Below are 17,115 nucleotides of genomic sequence, written 5' to 3' on the forward strand. Positions count from 1 at the left end.
CGTGTCGTCGCATGCGTCATGCGCCCCTATATTTAACATGGGGGCGCATGAACATGCATTGCTGTTATGACCCCAGTGGACAGGGTCTCAGAGGAACGTGTAAGTCTGCGAAATTCAAAAATCCAGCTCATAGGGCTGTGGTAACTGGGTTGACCAAATAGCTACTCCTAACGCCAACACTAGAAGTAGCCGGGGATCATGCCTACGGTGATCGCTAGATGACTCGCGCCAGCCGGAGAATCTAACTACCCCTAGGAGAAGAAAACAAAGACCTCTCTTGCCTCCAGAGAAAGGGACCCCAAAGCTAGATACAAGCCCCCCACAAATAATAACGGTGAGGTAAGAGGAAATGACAAACACAGAAATGAACCAGGTTCAGCAAAGAGAGGCCAGCTTACTAATAGCAGAATATAGCAAGATAACTTATCTGGTCATCAAAAACCCTATAAAAATCCACGCTGGAGATTCAAGAACCCCCGAACCGTCTAACGGTCCGGGGGGAGAACACCAGCCCCCTAGAGCTTCCAGCAAAGGTCAGGACTCAGGATACAGATTGGAACAAGCTGGACAAAAATACCAAACAAAACAAAAGCAAAAAGCAAGGAAGCAGACTTAGCTTGAAATACAGGAACCAGGATACCATCCTTAAGAATACCAACAGGTTCAGCGACTCCAGGAGCATCAGGCACAAAGCTCCTGGAAAGAGCATCGGCCTTCACATTTTTTGAACCTGGTAAATACGAGACAACAAAGTCAAAACGGGAGAAAAACAATGACCAGCGGGCCTGTCTAGGATTCAGGCGTTTAGCAGACTCGAGATACATCAGATTTTTGTGATCAGTCAAGACCACCACACGATGCTTAGCACCCTCGAGCCAATGACGCCACTCCTCAAATGCCCATTTCATGGCCAACAACTCCCGATTGCCCACATCATAATTTCGCTCCGCAGGCGAAAACTTCCTAGAGAAAAAGGCGCAAGGTCTCATAACAGAGCAACCAGGGCCTCTCTGCGACAAAACGGCCCCTGCTCCAATCTCTGAAGCATCCACCTCAACCTCAAAGGGAAGCGAGACATCAGGCTGGCACAAAACAGGCGCCGAAGTAAACCGACGTTTCAACTCCTGGAAAGCCTCCACGGCAGCAGGAGCCCAATTAACCACATCGGAGCCCTTCTTGGTCATATCCGTCAAAGGTTTCACAATGCTAGAAAAGTTAGCGATAAAACGACGGTAGAAGTTAGCGAAACCCAAGAACTTCTGAAGACTCTTAACTGACGAGGGCTGAGTCCAATCAAGAATAGCTCGGACCTTGACTGGGTCCATCTCCACAGCAGAAGGGGAAAAAATGAACCCCAAAAAGGGAACCTTCTGTACACCAAAAAGACACTTTGAGCCCTTGACAAACAAAGAATTTTCACGCAAAATTTTAAAGACCATCCTGACCTGCTCCACATGCGAGTCCCAATTATCAGAAAAAAACAGAATATCATCCAGATAAACGATCAAAAATTTATCCAGATAGTTCCGGAAAATGTCATGCATAAAGGACTGAAAAACTGAAGGGGCATTAGAGAGCCCAAAAGGCATCACCAAGTACTCAAAATGACCTTCGGGCATATTGAATGCGGTTTTCCATTCATCCCGTTGCTTAATGCGCACAAGGTTGTACGCACCACGAAGCTCTATCTTGGTAAACCACTTGGCACCTTTAATCCGGGCAAACAAGTCAGACAACAGCGGCAAAGGATACTGAAATTTGACAGTGATCTTATTTAAAAGCCGATAGTCAATACAAGGCCTCAAAGATCCGTCCTTTTTAGCCACAAAAAAGAATCCCGCACCAAGAGGGGAAGAAGACGGACGGATGTGTCCTTTCTCCAGAGACTCCTTGATATATGAACGTATAGCGGTATGTTCAGGTATCGACAGATTAAACAGTCTTCCCTTAGGAAATTTACTGCCTGGAATCAAATCTATTGCACAGTCACATTCCCTATGAGGAGGCAATGCACTGGACCTGGACTCGCTAAAGACATCCTGATAGTCAGACAAATACTCCGGAACTTCCGAAGGCGTAGAAGAAGCAATAGACACAGGCAGGGAATCCTCATGAATACCACGACAGCCCCAACTAGACACTGACATAGCCTTCCAGTCAAGGACTGGATTATGGGTCTGTAACCATGGCAGCCCCAAAACAACCAAATCATGCATTTTATGTAGAACGAGAAAACGTATCACCTCGCGGTGTTCAGGAGTCATGCACATGGTAACCTGTGTCCAATACTGCGGTTTATTTTCTGCTAATGGCGTCGCATCAATACCCCTAAGAGGGATAGGATTTTCTAATGGTTCAAGAATAAAACCACAGCGCTTAGCAAATGAGAGATCCATAAGACTCAGGGCAGCACCTGAATCTACAAACGCCATGACAGGATAAGATGACAGTGAGCAAATCAAAGTTACAGACAGAATAAACTTAGGATGCAAATTACCAACGGTGACAGGACTAACAACCTTAGATATACGTTTAGAGCATGCTGAGATAACATGTGTAGAATCACCACAGTAGTAGCACAAGCCATTCCGGCGTCTATGAATTTTCCTCTCATTTCTAGTCAGGATTCTATCACATTGCATCAAATCAGGTGTCCGTTCAGACAACACCATGAGGGAATTTGCGGTTTTTCTCTCACATTGCATCACATCAGGTGTCTGTTCAGACAACAACATGAGGGAATTTGCGGTTTTGCGCTCCCGCAACCGCCGGTCAATTTGAATAGCCAGGGACATGGTATCATTCAGACCTGTGGGAATGGGAAAACCCACCATAACATTCTTAATGGCCTCAGAAAGGCCATTTCTAAAATTAGCGGCCAGTGCACACTCGTTCCAATGTGTCAGCACGGACCATTTCCGAAATTTTTGGCAATACACCTCAGCCTCGTCCTGGCCCTGAGACATAGCCAGCAAGGCTTTCTCTGCCTGAATCTCAAGATTGGGTTCCTCATAAAGTAAACCGAGCGCCAGAAAAAACGCATCAATATCAGCCAATGCCGGATCTCCTGGCGCCAACGAAAAAGCCCAATCTTGAGGGTCACCCCGTAAGAATGAAATAACAATTTTTACTTGTTGAGCAGAGTCTCCAGACGAACAAGGTTTCAGGGACAAAAACAATTTACAATTATTCCTGAAATTCCTAAACTTAAATCGGTCTCCTGAAAACAGTTCAGGAATCGGAATCTTGGGTTCAGACCTAGGATTTCTGGTAACATAATCTTGTATACCCTGCACACGAGCGGCAAGCTGGTCCACACTTGTAATCAAGGTCTGGACATTCATGTCTGCAGCAAGCTTAAGCCACTCTGAGGTAAAGGGGAAAAGAAAAAAAAAAAAAAAAAATGAGAGAGGGAAAAAAAAACTCAAAATTTTCTTTCTTATAATCCCACTTCTGCAATGCATTAAACATTTAATACTGGCCTGGCATACTGTTATGACCCCAGTGGACAGGGTCTCAGAGGAACGTGTAAGTCTGCGAGATTCAAAAATCCAGCTCATAGGGCTGTGGTAACTGGGTTGACCAAATAGCTACTCCTAACGCCAACACTAGAAGTAGCCGGGGATCATGCCTACGGTGATCGCTAGATGACTCGCGCCAGCCGGAGAATCTAACTACCCCTAGGAGAAGAAAACAAAGACCTCTCTTGTCTCCAGAGAAAGGGACCCCAAAGCTAGATACAAGCCCCCCACAAATAATAACGGTGAGGTAAGAGGAAATGACAAACACAGAAATGAACCAGGTTCAGCAAAGAGAGGCCAGCTTACTAATAGCAGAATATAGCAAGATAACTTATCTGGTCAACAAAAACCCTATAAAAATCCACGCTGGAGATTCAAGAACCCCCGAACCGTCTAACGGTCCGGGGGGAGAACACCAGCCCCCTAGAGCTTCCAGCAAAGGTCAGGATACAGATTGGAACAAGCTGGACAAAAATACCAAACAAAACAAAAGCAAAAAGCAAGGAAGCAGACTTAGCTTGAAATACAGGAACCAGGATCATAGGACAAGAGCACAACAGATTAGCTCTGATTTCAACGATGCCAGGCATAGAACTGAAGGTCCAGGGAGCTTATATAGCAACGCCCCTGAACTAACGGCCCAGGTGAGGATATAGGAAAAGACAGAAGCTCCAGAGTCAAATCACTAATGACCACTAGAGGGAGCAAAAAGCAAAATCACAACAGTACCCCCCCCTTAGTGAGGGGTCACCGAACCCTCACCACGACCACCAGGGCGATCAGGACGAGCGGCGTGAAAGGCACGAACTAAATCGGCCGCATGAACATCAGAGGCGACCACCCAGGAATTATCTTCCTGACCATAGCCCTTCCACTTGACCAGGTACTGAAGCCTCCGCCTGGAGAGACGAGAATCCAAGATCTTCTCCACCACGTACTCCAACTCGCCCTCGACCAACACCGGAGCAGGAGGCTCAGCAGAAGGAACCACAGGCACAACGTACCGCCGCAACAAGGACCTATGAAACACGTTGTGGATAGCAAACGACACAGGAAGATCCAGGCGAAAGGATACAGGATTAAGGATTTCCAATATCTTGTAAGGACCAATAAAACGAGGTTTAAATTTGGGAGAGGAAACCTTCATAGGAACAAAGCGGGAAGAAAGCCACACCAAATCCCCACCGCGGCGGCGGTTTGCAAAGCGCTGAGCCCTCTCCTGTGACAACTTCAAGTTGTCCACCACAAGATTCCAGATCCGCTGCAACCTATCCACCACAGAATCCACCCCAGGGCAGTCAGAAGGTTCCACATGACCCGAAGAAAAACGAGGGTGGAAACCAGAGTTGCAGAAAAACGGCGAAACCAAGGTGGCGGAACTAGCCCGATTATTAAGGGCAAACTCAGCCAACGGCAAGAAGGTCACCCAATCGTCCTGATCAGCAGAGACAAAACACCTCAAATAAGCCTCCAAAGTCTGATTAGTTTGCTCCGTCTGTCCATTAGTCTGAGGATGGAAAGCAGACGAAAACGACAAGTCAATGCCCATCCTACTACAAAAGGATCGCCAGAATCTGGAAACGAACTGGGATCCTCTGTCTGACACAATATTCTCAGGGATGCCGTGCAAACGAACCACGTTCTGGAAAAACACAGGAACCAGATCGGAAGAGGAAGGCAGCTTAGGCAAAGGAACCAAATGGACCATCTTGGAGAAGCGATCACATATCACCCAGATAACAGACATGCCTTGAGACACCGGAAGATCAGAAATGAAATCCATGGAGATATGTGTCCAAGGTCTCTTAGGGACAGGCAAGGGCAAGAGCAACCCGCTGGCACGAGAACAGCAAGGCTTAGCTCGAGCACAAGTCCCACAGGACTGTACAAATGACCGCACATCCCTAGACAAGGAAGGCCACCAAAAGGATCTGGCCACCAGATCTCTGGTGCCAAAAATTCCTGGGTGACCTGCCAACACCGAGGAATGAACCTCGGAAATGACTCTGCTGGTCCACTTATCAGGCACAAACAGTCTGTCAGGTGGACAAGAATCAGGCCTATCAGCCTGAAATCTCTGCAACACACGTCGCAGATCTGGAGAAATAGCTGACAAGATAATACCATCCTTAAGAATACCAACAGGTTCAGCGACTCCAGGAGCATCAGGCACAAAGCTCCTGGAAAGAGCATCGGCCTTCACATTTTTTGAACCTGGTAAATACGAGACAACAAAGTCAAAACGGGAGAAAAACAATGACCAGCGGGCCTGTCTAGGATTCAGGCGTTTAGCAGACTCGAGATACATCAGATTTTTGTGATCAGTCAAGACCACCACACGATGCTTAGCACCCTCGAGCCAATGACGCCACTCCTCAAATGCCCATTTCATGGCCAACAACTCCCGATTGCCCACATCATAATTTCGCTCCGCAGGCGAAAACTTCCTAGAGAAAAAGGCGCAAGGTCTCATAACAGAGCAACCAGGGCCTCTCTGCGACAAAACGGCCCCTGCTCCAATCTCTGAAGCATCCACCTCAACCTGAAAGGGAAGCGAGACATCAGGCTGGCACAAAACAGGCGCCGAAGTAAACCGACGTTTCAACTCCTGGAAAGCCTCCACGGCAGCAGGAGCCCAATTAACCACATCGGAGCCCTTCTTGGTCATATCCGTCAAAGGTTTCACAATGCTAGAAAAGTTAGCGATAAAACGACGGTAGAAGTTAGCGAAACCCAAGAACTTCTGAAGACTCTTAACTGACGAGTGCTGAGTCCAATCAAGAATAGCTCGGACCTTGACTGGGTCCATCTCCACAGCAGAAGGGGAAAAAATGAACCCCAAAAAGGGAACCTTCTGTACACCAAAAAGACACTTTGAGCCCTTGACAAACAAAGAATTTTCACGCAAAATTTTAAAGACCATCCTGACCTGCTCCACATGCGAGTCCCAATTATCAGAAAAAAACAGAATATCATCCAGATAAACGATCAAAAATTTATCCAGATAGTTCCGGAAAATGTCATGCATAAAGGACTGAAAAACTGAAGGGGCATTAGAGAGCCCAAAAGGCATCACCAAGTACTCAAAATGACCTTCGGGCATATTGAATGCGGTTTTCCATTCATCCCGTTGCTTAATGCGCACAAGGTTGTACGCACCACGAAGCTCTATCTTGGTAAACCACTTGGCACCTTTAATCCGGGCAAACAAGTCAGACAACAGCGGCAAAGGATACTGAAATTTGACAGTGATCTTATTTAAAAGCCGATAGTCAATACAAGGCCTCAAAGATCCGTCCTTTTTAGCCACAAAAAAGAATCCCGCACCAAGAGGGGAAGAAGACGGACGGATGTGTCCTTTCTCCAGAGACTCCTTGATATATGAACGTATAGCGGTATGTTCAGGTATCGACAGATTAAACAGTCTTCCCTTAGGAAATTTACTGCCTGGAATCAAATCTATTGCACAGTCACATTCCCTATGAGGAGGCAATGCACTGGACCTGGACTCGCTAAAGACATCCTGATAGTCAGACAAATACTCCGGAACTTCCGAAGGCGTAGAAGAAGCAATAGACACAGGCAGGGAATCCTCATGAATACCACGACAGCCCCAACTAGACACTGACATAGCCTTCCAGTCAAGGACTGGATTATGGGTCTGTAACCATGGCAGCCCCAAAACAACCAAATCATGCATTTTATGTAGAACGAGAAAACGTATCACCTCGCGGTGTTCAGGAGTCATGCACATGGTAACCTGTGTCCAATACTGCGGTTTATTTTCTGCTAATGGCGTCGCATCAATACCCCTAAGAGGGATAGGATTTTCTAATGGTTCAAGAATAAAACCACAGCGCTTAGCAAATGAGAGATCCATAAGACTCAGGGCAGCACCTGAATCTACAAACGCCATGACAGGATAAGATGACAGTGAGCAAATCAAAGTTACAGACAGAATAAACTTAGGATGCAAATTACCAACGGTGACAGGACTAACAACCTTAGATATACGTTTAGAGCATGCTGAGATAACATGTGTAGAATCACCACAGTAGTAGCACAAGCCATTCCGGCGTCTATGAATTTTCCTCTCATTTCTAGTCAGGATTCTATCACATTGCATCAAATCAGGTGTCCGTTCAGACAACACCATGAGGGAATTTGCGGTTTTTCTCTCACATTGCATCACATCAGGTGTCTGTTCAGACAACAACATGAGGGAATTTGCGGTTTTGCGCTCCCGCAACCGCCGGTCAATTTGAATAGCCAGGGACATGGTATCATTCAGACCTGTGGGAATGGGAAAACCCACCATAACATTCTTAATGGCCTCAGAAAGGCCATTTCTAAAATTAGCGGCCAGTGCACACTCGTTCCAATGTGTCAGCACGGACCATTTCCGAAATTTTTGGCAATACACCTCAGCCTCGTCCTGGCCCTGAGACATAGCCAGCAAGGCTTTCTCTGCCTGAATCTCAAGATTGGGTTCCTCATAAAGTAAACCGAGCGCCAGAAAAAACGCATCAATATCAGCCAATGCCGGATCTCCTGGCGCCAACGAAAAAGCCCAATCTTGAGGGTCACCCCGTAAGAATGAAATAACAATTTTTACTTGTTGAGCAGAGTCTCCAGACGAACAAGGTTTCAGGGACAAAAACAATTTACAATTATTCCTGAAATTCCTAAACTTAAATCGGTCTCCTGAAAACAGTTCAGGAATCGGAATCTTGGGTTCAGACCTAGGATTTCTGGTAACATAATCTTGTATACCCTGCACACGAGCGGCAAGCTGGTCCACACTTGTAATCAAGGTCTGGACATTCATGTCTGCAGCAAGCTTAAGCCACTCTGAGGTAAAGGGGAAAAGAAAAAAAAAAAAAAAAAAATGAGAGAGGGAAAAAAAAACTCAAAATTTTCTTTCTTATAATCCCACTTCTGCAATGCATTAAACATTTAATACTGGCCTGGCATACTGTTATGACCCCAGTGGACAGGGTCTCAGAGGAACGTGTAAGTCTGCGAGATTCAAAAATCCAGCTCATAGGGCTGTGGTAACTGGGTTGACCAAATAGCTACTCCTAACGCCAACACTAGAAGTAGCCGGGGATCATGCCTACGGTGATCGCTAGATGACTCGCGCCAGCCGGAGAATCTAACTACCCCTAGGAGAAGAAAACAAAGACCTCTCTTGTCTCCAGAGAAAGGGACCCCAAAGCTAGATACAAGCCCCCCACAAATAATAACGGTGAGGTAAGAGGAAATGACAAACACAGAAATGAACCAGGTTCAGCAAAGAGAGGCCAGCTTACTAATAGCAGAATATAGCAAGATAACTTATCTGGTCAACAAAAACCCTATAAAAATCCACGCTGGAGATTCAAGAACCCCCGAACCGTCTAACGGTCCGGGGGGAGAACACCAGCCCCCTAGAGCTTCCAGCAAAGGTCAGGATACAGATTGGAACAAGCTGGACAAAAATACCAAACAAAACAAAAGCAAAAAGCAAGGAAGCAGACTTAGCTTGAAATACAGGAACCAGGATCATAGGACAAGAGCACAACAGATTAGCTCTGATTTCAACGATGCCAGGCATAGAACTGAAGGTCCAGGGAGCTTATATAGCAACGCCCCTGAACTAACGGCCCAGGTGAGGATATAGGAAAAGACAGAAGCTCCAGAGTCAAATCACTAATGACCACTAGAGGGAGCAAAAAGCAAAATCACAACAGTACCCCCCCCTTAGTGAGGGGTCACCGAACCCTCACCACGACCACCAGGGCGATCAGGACGAGCGGCGTGAAAGGCACGAACTAAATCGGCCGCATGAACATCAGAGGCGACCACCCAGGAATTATCTTCCTGACCATAGCCCTTCCACTTGACCAGGTACTGAAGCCTCCGCCTGGAGAGACGAGAATCCAAGATCTTCTCCACCACGTACTCCAACTCGCCCTCGACCAACACCGGAGCAGGAGGCTCAGCAGAAGGAACCACAGGCACAACGTACCGCCGCAACAAGGACCTATGAAACACGTTGTGGATAGCAAACGACACAGGAAGATCCAGGCGAAAGGATACAGGATTAAGGATTTCCAATATCTTGTAAGGACCAATAAAACGAGGTTTAAATTTGGGAGAGGAAACCTTCATAGGAACAAAGCGGGAAGAAAGCCACACCAAATCCCCACCGCGGCGGCGGTTTGCAAAGCGCTGAGCCCTCTCCTGTGACAACTTCAAGTTGTCCACCACAAGATTCCAGATCCGCTGCAACCTATCCACCACAGAATCCACCCCAGGGCAGTCAGAAGGTTCCACATGACCCGAAGAAAAACGAGGGTGGAAACCAGAGTTGCAGAAAAACGGCGAAACCAAGGTGGCGGAACTAGCCCGATTATTAAGGGCAAACTCAGCCAACGGCAAGAAGGTCACCCAATCGTCCTGATCAGCAGAGACAAAACACCTCAAATAAGCCTCCAAAGTCTGATTAGTTCGCTCCGTCTGTCCATTAGTCTGAGGATGGAAAGCAGACGAAAACGACAAGTCAATGCCCATCCTACTACAAAAGGATCGCCAGAATCTGGAAACGAACTGGGATCCTCTGTCTGACACAATATTCTCAGGGATGCCGTGCAAACGAACCACGTTCTGGAAAAACACAGGAACCAGATCGGAAGAGGAAGGCAGCTTAGGCAAAGGAACCAAATGGACCATCTTGGAGAAGCGATCACATATCACCCAGATAACAGACATGCCTTGAGACACCGGAAGATCAGAAATGAAATCCATGGAGATATGTGTCCAAGGTCTCTTAGGGACAGGCAAGGGCAAGAGCAACCCGCTGGCACGAGAACAGCAAGGCTTAGCTCGAGCACAAGTCCCACAGGACTGTACAAATGACCGCACATCCCTAGACAAGGAAGGCCACCAAAAGGATCTGGCCACCAGATCTCTGGTGCCAAAAATTCCTGGGTGACCTGCCAACACCGAGGAATGAACCTCGGAAATGACTCTGCTGGTCCACTTATCAGGCACAAACAGTCTGTCAGGTGGACAAGAATCAGGCCTATCAGCCTGAAATCTCTGCAACACACGTCGCAGATCTGGAGAAATAGCTGACAAGATAATACCATCCTTAAGAATACCAACAGGTTCAGCGACTCCAGGAGCATCAGGCACAAAGCTCCTGGAAAGAGCATCGGCCTTCACATTTTTTGAACCTGGTAAATACGAGACAACAAAGTCAAAACGGGAGAAAAACAATGACCAGCGGGCCTGTCTAGGATTCAGGCGTTTAGCAGACTCGAGATACATCAGATTTTTGTGATCAGTCAAGACCACCACACGATGCTTAGCACCCTCGAGCCAATGACGCCACTCCTCAAATGCCCATTTCATGGCCAACAACTCCCGATTGCCCACATCATAATTTCGCTCCGCAGGCGAAAACTTCCTAGAGAAAAAGGCGCAAGGTCTCATAACAGAGCAACCAGGGCCTCTCTGCGACAAAACGGCCCCTGCTCCAATCTCTGAAGCATCCACCTCAACCTGAAAGGGAAGCGAGACATCAGGCTGGCACAAAACAGGCGCCGAAGTAAACCGACGTTTCAACTCCTGGAAAGCCTCCACGGCAGCAGGAGCCCAATTAACCACATCGGAGCCCTTCTTGGTCATATCCGTCAAAGGTTTCACAATGCTAGAAAAGTTAGCGATAAAACGACGGTAGAAGTTAGCGAAACCCAAGAACTTCTGAAGACTCTTAACTGACGAGTGCTGAGTCCAATCAAGAATAGCTCGGACCTTGACTGGGTCCATCTCCACAGCAGAAGGGGAAAAAATGAACCCCAAAAAGGGAACCTTCTGTACACCAAAAAGACACTTTGAGCCCTTGACAAACAAAGAATTTTCACGCAAAATTTTAAAGACCATCCTGACCTGCTCCACATGCGAGTCCCAATTATCAGAAAAAAACAGAATATCATCCAGATAAACGATCAAAAATTTATCCAGATAGTTCCGGAAAATGTCATGCATAAAGGACTGAAAAACTGAAGGGGCATTAGAGAGCCCAAAAGGCATCACCAAGTACTCAAAATGACCTTCGGGCGTATTGAATGCGGTTTTCCATTCATCCCGTTGCTTAATGCGCACAAGGTTGTACGCACCACGAAGGTCTATCTTGGTAAACCACTTGGCACCTTTAATCCGGGCAAACAAGTCAGACAACAGCGGCAAAGGATACTGAAATTTGACAGTGATCTTATTTAAAAGCCGATAGTCAATACAAGGCCTCAAAGATCCGTCCTTTTTAGCCACAAAAAAGAATCCCGCACCAAGAGGGGAAGAAGACGGATGGATGTGTCCTTTCTCCAGAGACTCCTTGATATATGAACGCATAGCGGTATGTTCAGGTATCGACAGATTAAACAGTCTTCCCTTAGGAAACTTACTGCCTGGAATCAAATCTATTGCACAGTCACATTCCCTATGAGGAGGCAATGCACTGGACCTGGACTCGCTAAAGACATCCTGATAGTCAGACAAATACTCCGGAACTTCCGAAGGCGTAGAAGAAGCAATAGACACAGGCAGGGAATCCTCATGAATACCACGACAGCCCCAACTAGACACTGACATAGCCTTCCAGTCAAGGACTGGATTATGGGTCTGTAACCATGGCAGCCCCAAAACAATCAAATCATGCATTTTATGTAGAACGAGAAAACGTATCACCTCGCGGTGTTCAGGAGTCATGCACATGGTAACCTGTGTCCAATACTGCGGTTTATTTTCTGCTAATGGCGTAGCATCAATACCCCTAAGAGGGATAGGATTTTCTAATGGTTCAAGAATAAAACCACAGCGCTTAGCAAATGAGAGATCCATAAGACTCAGGGCAGCACCTGAATCTACAAACGCCATGACAGGATAAGATGACAGTGAGCAAATCAAAGTTACAGACAGAATAAACTTAGGATGCAAATTACCAACGGTGACAGGACTAACAACCTTAGATATACGTTTAGAGCATGCTGAGATAACATGTGTAGAATCACCACAGTAGTAGCACAAGCCATTCCGGCGTCTATGAATTTTCCTCTCATTTCTAGTCAGGATTCTATCACATTGCATCAAATCAGGTGTCCGTTCAGACAACACCATGAGGGAATTTGCGGTTTTTCTATCACATTGCATCACATCAGGTGTCTGTTCAGACAACAACATGAGGGAATTTGCGGTTTTGCGCTCCCGCAACCGCCGGTCAATTTGAATAGCCAGGGACATGGTATCATTCAGACCTGTGGGAATGGGAAAACCCACCATAACATTCTTAATGGCCTCAGAAAGGCCATTTCTAAAATTAGCGGCCAGTGCACACTCGTTCCAATGTGTCAGCACGGACCATTTCCGAAATTTTTGGCAATACACCTCAGCCTCGTCCTGGCCCTGAGACATAGCCAGCAAGGCTTTCTCTGCCTGAATCTCAAGATTGGGTTCCTCATAAAGTAAACCGAGCGCCAGAAAAAACGCATCAATATCAGCCAATGCCGGATCTCCTGGCGCCAACGAAAAAGCCCAATCTTGAGGGTCACCCCGTAAGAATGAAATAACAATTTTTACTTGTTGAGCAGAGTCTCCAGACGAACAAGGTTTCAGGGACAAAAACAATTTACAATTATTCCTGAAATTCCTAAACTTAAATCGGTCTCCTGAAAACAGTTCAGGAATCGGAATCTTGGGTTCAGACCTAGGATTTCTGGTAACATAATCTTGTATACCCTGCACACGAGCGGCAAGCTGGTCCACACTTGTAATCAAGGTCTGGACATTCATGTCTGCAGCAAGCTTAAGCCACTCTGAGGTAAAGGGGAAAAGAAAAAAAAAAAAAATAAAATGAGAGAGGGAAAAAAAAAACTCAAAATTTTCTTTCTTATAATCCCACTTCTGCAATGCATTAAACATTTAATACTGGCCTGGCATACTGTTATGACCCCAGTGGACAGGGTCTCAGAGGAACGTGTAAGTCTGCGAGATTCAAAAATCCAGCTCATAGGGCTGTGGTAACTGGGTTGACCAAATAGCTACTCCTAACGCCAACACTAGAAGTAGCCGGGGATCATGCCTACGGTGATCGCTAGATGACTCGCGCCAGCCGGAGAATCTAACTACCCCTAGGAGAAGAAAACAAAGACCTCTCTTGCCTCCAGAGAAAGGGACCCCAAAGCTAGATACAAGCCCCCCACAAATAATAACGGTGAGGTAAGAGGAAATGACAAACACAGAAATGAACCAGGTTCAGCAAAGAGAGGCCAGCTTACTAATAGCAGAATATAGCAAGATAACTTATCTGGTCAACAAAAACCCTATAAAAATCCACGCTGGAGATTCAAGAACCCCCGAACCGTCTAACGGTCTGGGGGGAGAACACCAGCCCCCTAGAGCTTCCAGCAAAGGTCAGGATACAGATTGGAACAAGCTGGACAAAAATACCAAACAAAACAAAAGCAAAAAGCAAGGAAGCAGACTTAGCTTGAAATACAGGAACCAGGATCATAGGACAAGAGCACAACAGATTAGCTCTGATTTCAACGATGCCAGGCATAGAACTGAAGGTCCAGGGAGCTTATATAGCAACGCCCCTGAACTAACGGCCCAGGTGAGGATATAGGAAAAGACAGAAGCTCCAGAGTCAAATCACTAATGACCACTAGAGGGAGCAAAAAGCAAAATCACAACAGTACCCCCCCCTTAGTGAGGGGTCACCGAACCCTCACCACGACCACCAGGGCGATCAGGACGAGCGGCGTGAAAGGCACGAACTAAATCGGCCGCATGAACATCAGAGGCGACCACCCAGGAATTATCTTCCTGACCATAGCCCTTCCACTTGACCAGGTACTGAAGCCTCCGCCTGGAGAGACGAGAATCCAAGATCTTCTCCACCACGTACTCCAACTCGCCCTCGACCAACACCGGAGCAGGAGGCTCAGCAGAAGGAACCACAGGCACAACGTACCGCCGCAACAAGGACCTATGAAACACGTTGTGGATAGCAAACGACACAGGAAGATCCAGGCGAAAGGATACAGGATTAAGGATTTCCAATATCTTGTAAGGACCAATAAAACGAGGTTTAAATTTGGGAGAGGAAACCTTCATAGGAACAAAGCGGGAAGAAAGCCACACCAAATCCCCACCGCGGCGGCGGTTTGCAACGCGCTGAGCCCTCTCCTGTGATAACTTCAAGTTGTCCACCACAAGATTCCAGATCCGCTGCAACCTATCCACCACAGAATCCACCCCAGGGCAGTCAGAAGGTTCCACATGACCCGAAGAAAAACGAGGGTGGAAACCAGAGTTGCAGAAAAACGGCGAAACCAAGGTGGCGGAACTAGCCCGATTATTAAGGGCAAACTCAGCCAACGGCAAGAAGGTCACCCAATCGTCCTGATCAGCAGAGACAAAACACCTCAAATAAGCCTCCAAAGTCTGATTAGTTCGCTCCGTCTGTCCATTAGTCTGAGGATGGAAAGCAGACGAAAACGACAAGTCAATGCCCATCCTACTACAAAAGGATCGCCAGAATCTGGAAACGAACTGGGATCCTCTGTCTGACACAATATTCTCAGGGATGCCGTGCAAACGAACCACGTTCTGGAAAAACACAGGAACCAGATCGGAAGAGGAAGGCAGCTTAGGCAAAGGAACCAAATGGACCATCTTGGAGAAGCGATCACATATCACCCAGATAACAGACATGCCTTGAGACACCGGAAGATCAGAAATGAAATCCATGGAGATATGTGTCCAAGGTCTCTTAGGGACAGGCAAGGGCAAGAGCAACCCGCTGGCACGAGAACAGCAAGGCTTAGCTCGAGCACAAGTCCCACAGGACTGTACAAATGACCGCACATCCCTAGACAAGGAAGGCCACCAAAAGGATCTGGCCACCAGATCTCTGGTGCCAAAAATTCCTGGGTGACCTGCCAACACCGAGGAATGAACCTCGGAAATGACTCTGCTGGTCCACTTATCAGGCACAAACAGTCTGTCAGGTGGACAAGAATCAGGCCTATCAGCCTGAAATCTCTGCAACACACGTCGCAGATCTGGAGAAATAGCTGACAAGATAATACCATCCTTAAGAATACCAACAGGTTCAGCGACTCCAGGAGCATCAGGCACAAAGCTCCTGGAAAGAGCATCGGCCTTCACATTTTTTGAACCTGGTAAATACGAGACAACAAAGTCAAAACGGGAGAAAAACAATGACCAGCGGGCCTGTCTAGGATTCAGGCGTTTAGCAGACTCGAGATACATCAGATTTTTGTGATCAGTCAAGACCACCACACGATGCTTAGCACCCTCGAGCCAATGACGCCACTCCTCAAATGCCCATTTCATGGCCAACAACTCCCGATTGCCCACATCATAATTTCGCTCCGCAGGCGAAAACTTCCTAGAGAAAAAGGCGCAAGGTCTCATAACAGAGCAACCAGGGCCTCTCTGCGACAAAACGGCCCCTGCTCCAATCTCTGAAGCATCCACCTCAACCTGAAAGGGAAGCGAGACATCAGGCTGGCACAAAACAGGCGCCGAAGTAAACCGACGTTTCAACTCCTGGAAAGCCTCCACGGCAGCAGGAGCCCAATTAACCACATCGGAGCCCTTCTTGGTCATATCCGTCAAAGGTTTCACAATGCTAGAAAAGTTAGCGATAAAACGACGGTAGAAGTTAGCGAAACCCAAGAACTTCTGAAGACTCTTAACTGACGAGTGCTGAGTCCAATCAAGAATAGCTCGGACCTTGACTGGGTCCATCTCCACAGCAGAAGGGGAAAAAATGAACCCCAAAAAGGGAACCTTCTGTACACCAAAAAGACACTTTGAGCCCTTGACAAACAAAGAATTTTCACGCAAAATTTTAAAGACCATCCTGACCTGCTCCACATGCGAGTCCCAATTATCAGAAAAAAACAGAATATCATCCAGATAAACGATCAAAAATTTATCCAGATAGTTCCGGAAAATGTCATGCATAAAGGACTGAAAAACTGAAGGGGCATTAGAGAGCCCAAAAGGCATCACCAAGTACTCAAAATGACCTTCGGGCGTATTGAATGCGGTTTTCCATTCATCCCGTTGCTTAATGCGCACAAGGTTGTACGCACCACGAAGGTCTATCTTGGTAAACCACTTGGCACCTTTAATCCGGGCAAACAAGTCAGACAACAGCGGCAAAGGATACTGAAATTTGACAGTGATCTTATTTAAAAGCCGATAGTCAATACAAGGCCTCAAAGATCCGTCCTTTTTAGCCACAAAAAAGAATCCCGCACCAAGAGGGGAAGAAGACGGATGGATGTGTCCTTTCTCCAGAGACTCCTTGATATATGAACGCATAGCGGTATGTTCAGGTATCGACAGATTAAACAGTCTTCCCTTAGGAAATTTACTGCCTGGAATCAAATCTATTGCACAGTCACATTCCCTATGAGGAGGCAATGCACTGGACCTGGACTCGCTAAAGACATCCTGATAGTCAGACAAATACTCCGGAACTTCCGAAGGCGTAGAAGAAGCAATAGACACA

The sequence above is a fragment of the Ranitomeya variabilis genome, chromosome 3 (assembly GCF_051348905.1).
Source record: "Ranitomeya variabilis isolate aRanVar5 chromosome 3, aRanVar5.hap1, whole genome shotgun sequence".
In the NCBI taxonomy this organism is placed as follows: Eukaryota; Metazoa; Chordata; class Amphibia; order Anura; family Dendrobatidae; genus Ranitomeya; species Ranitomeya variabilis.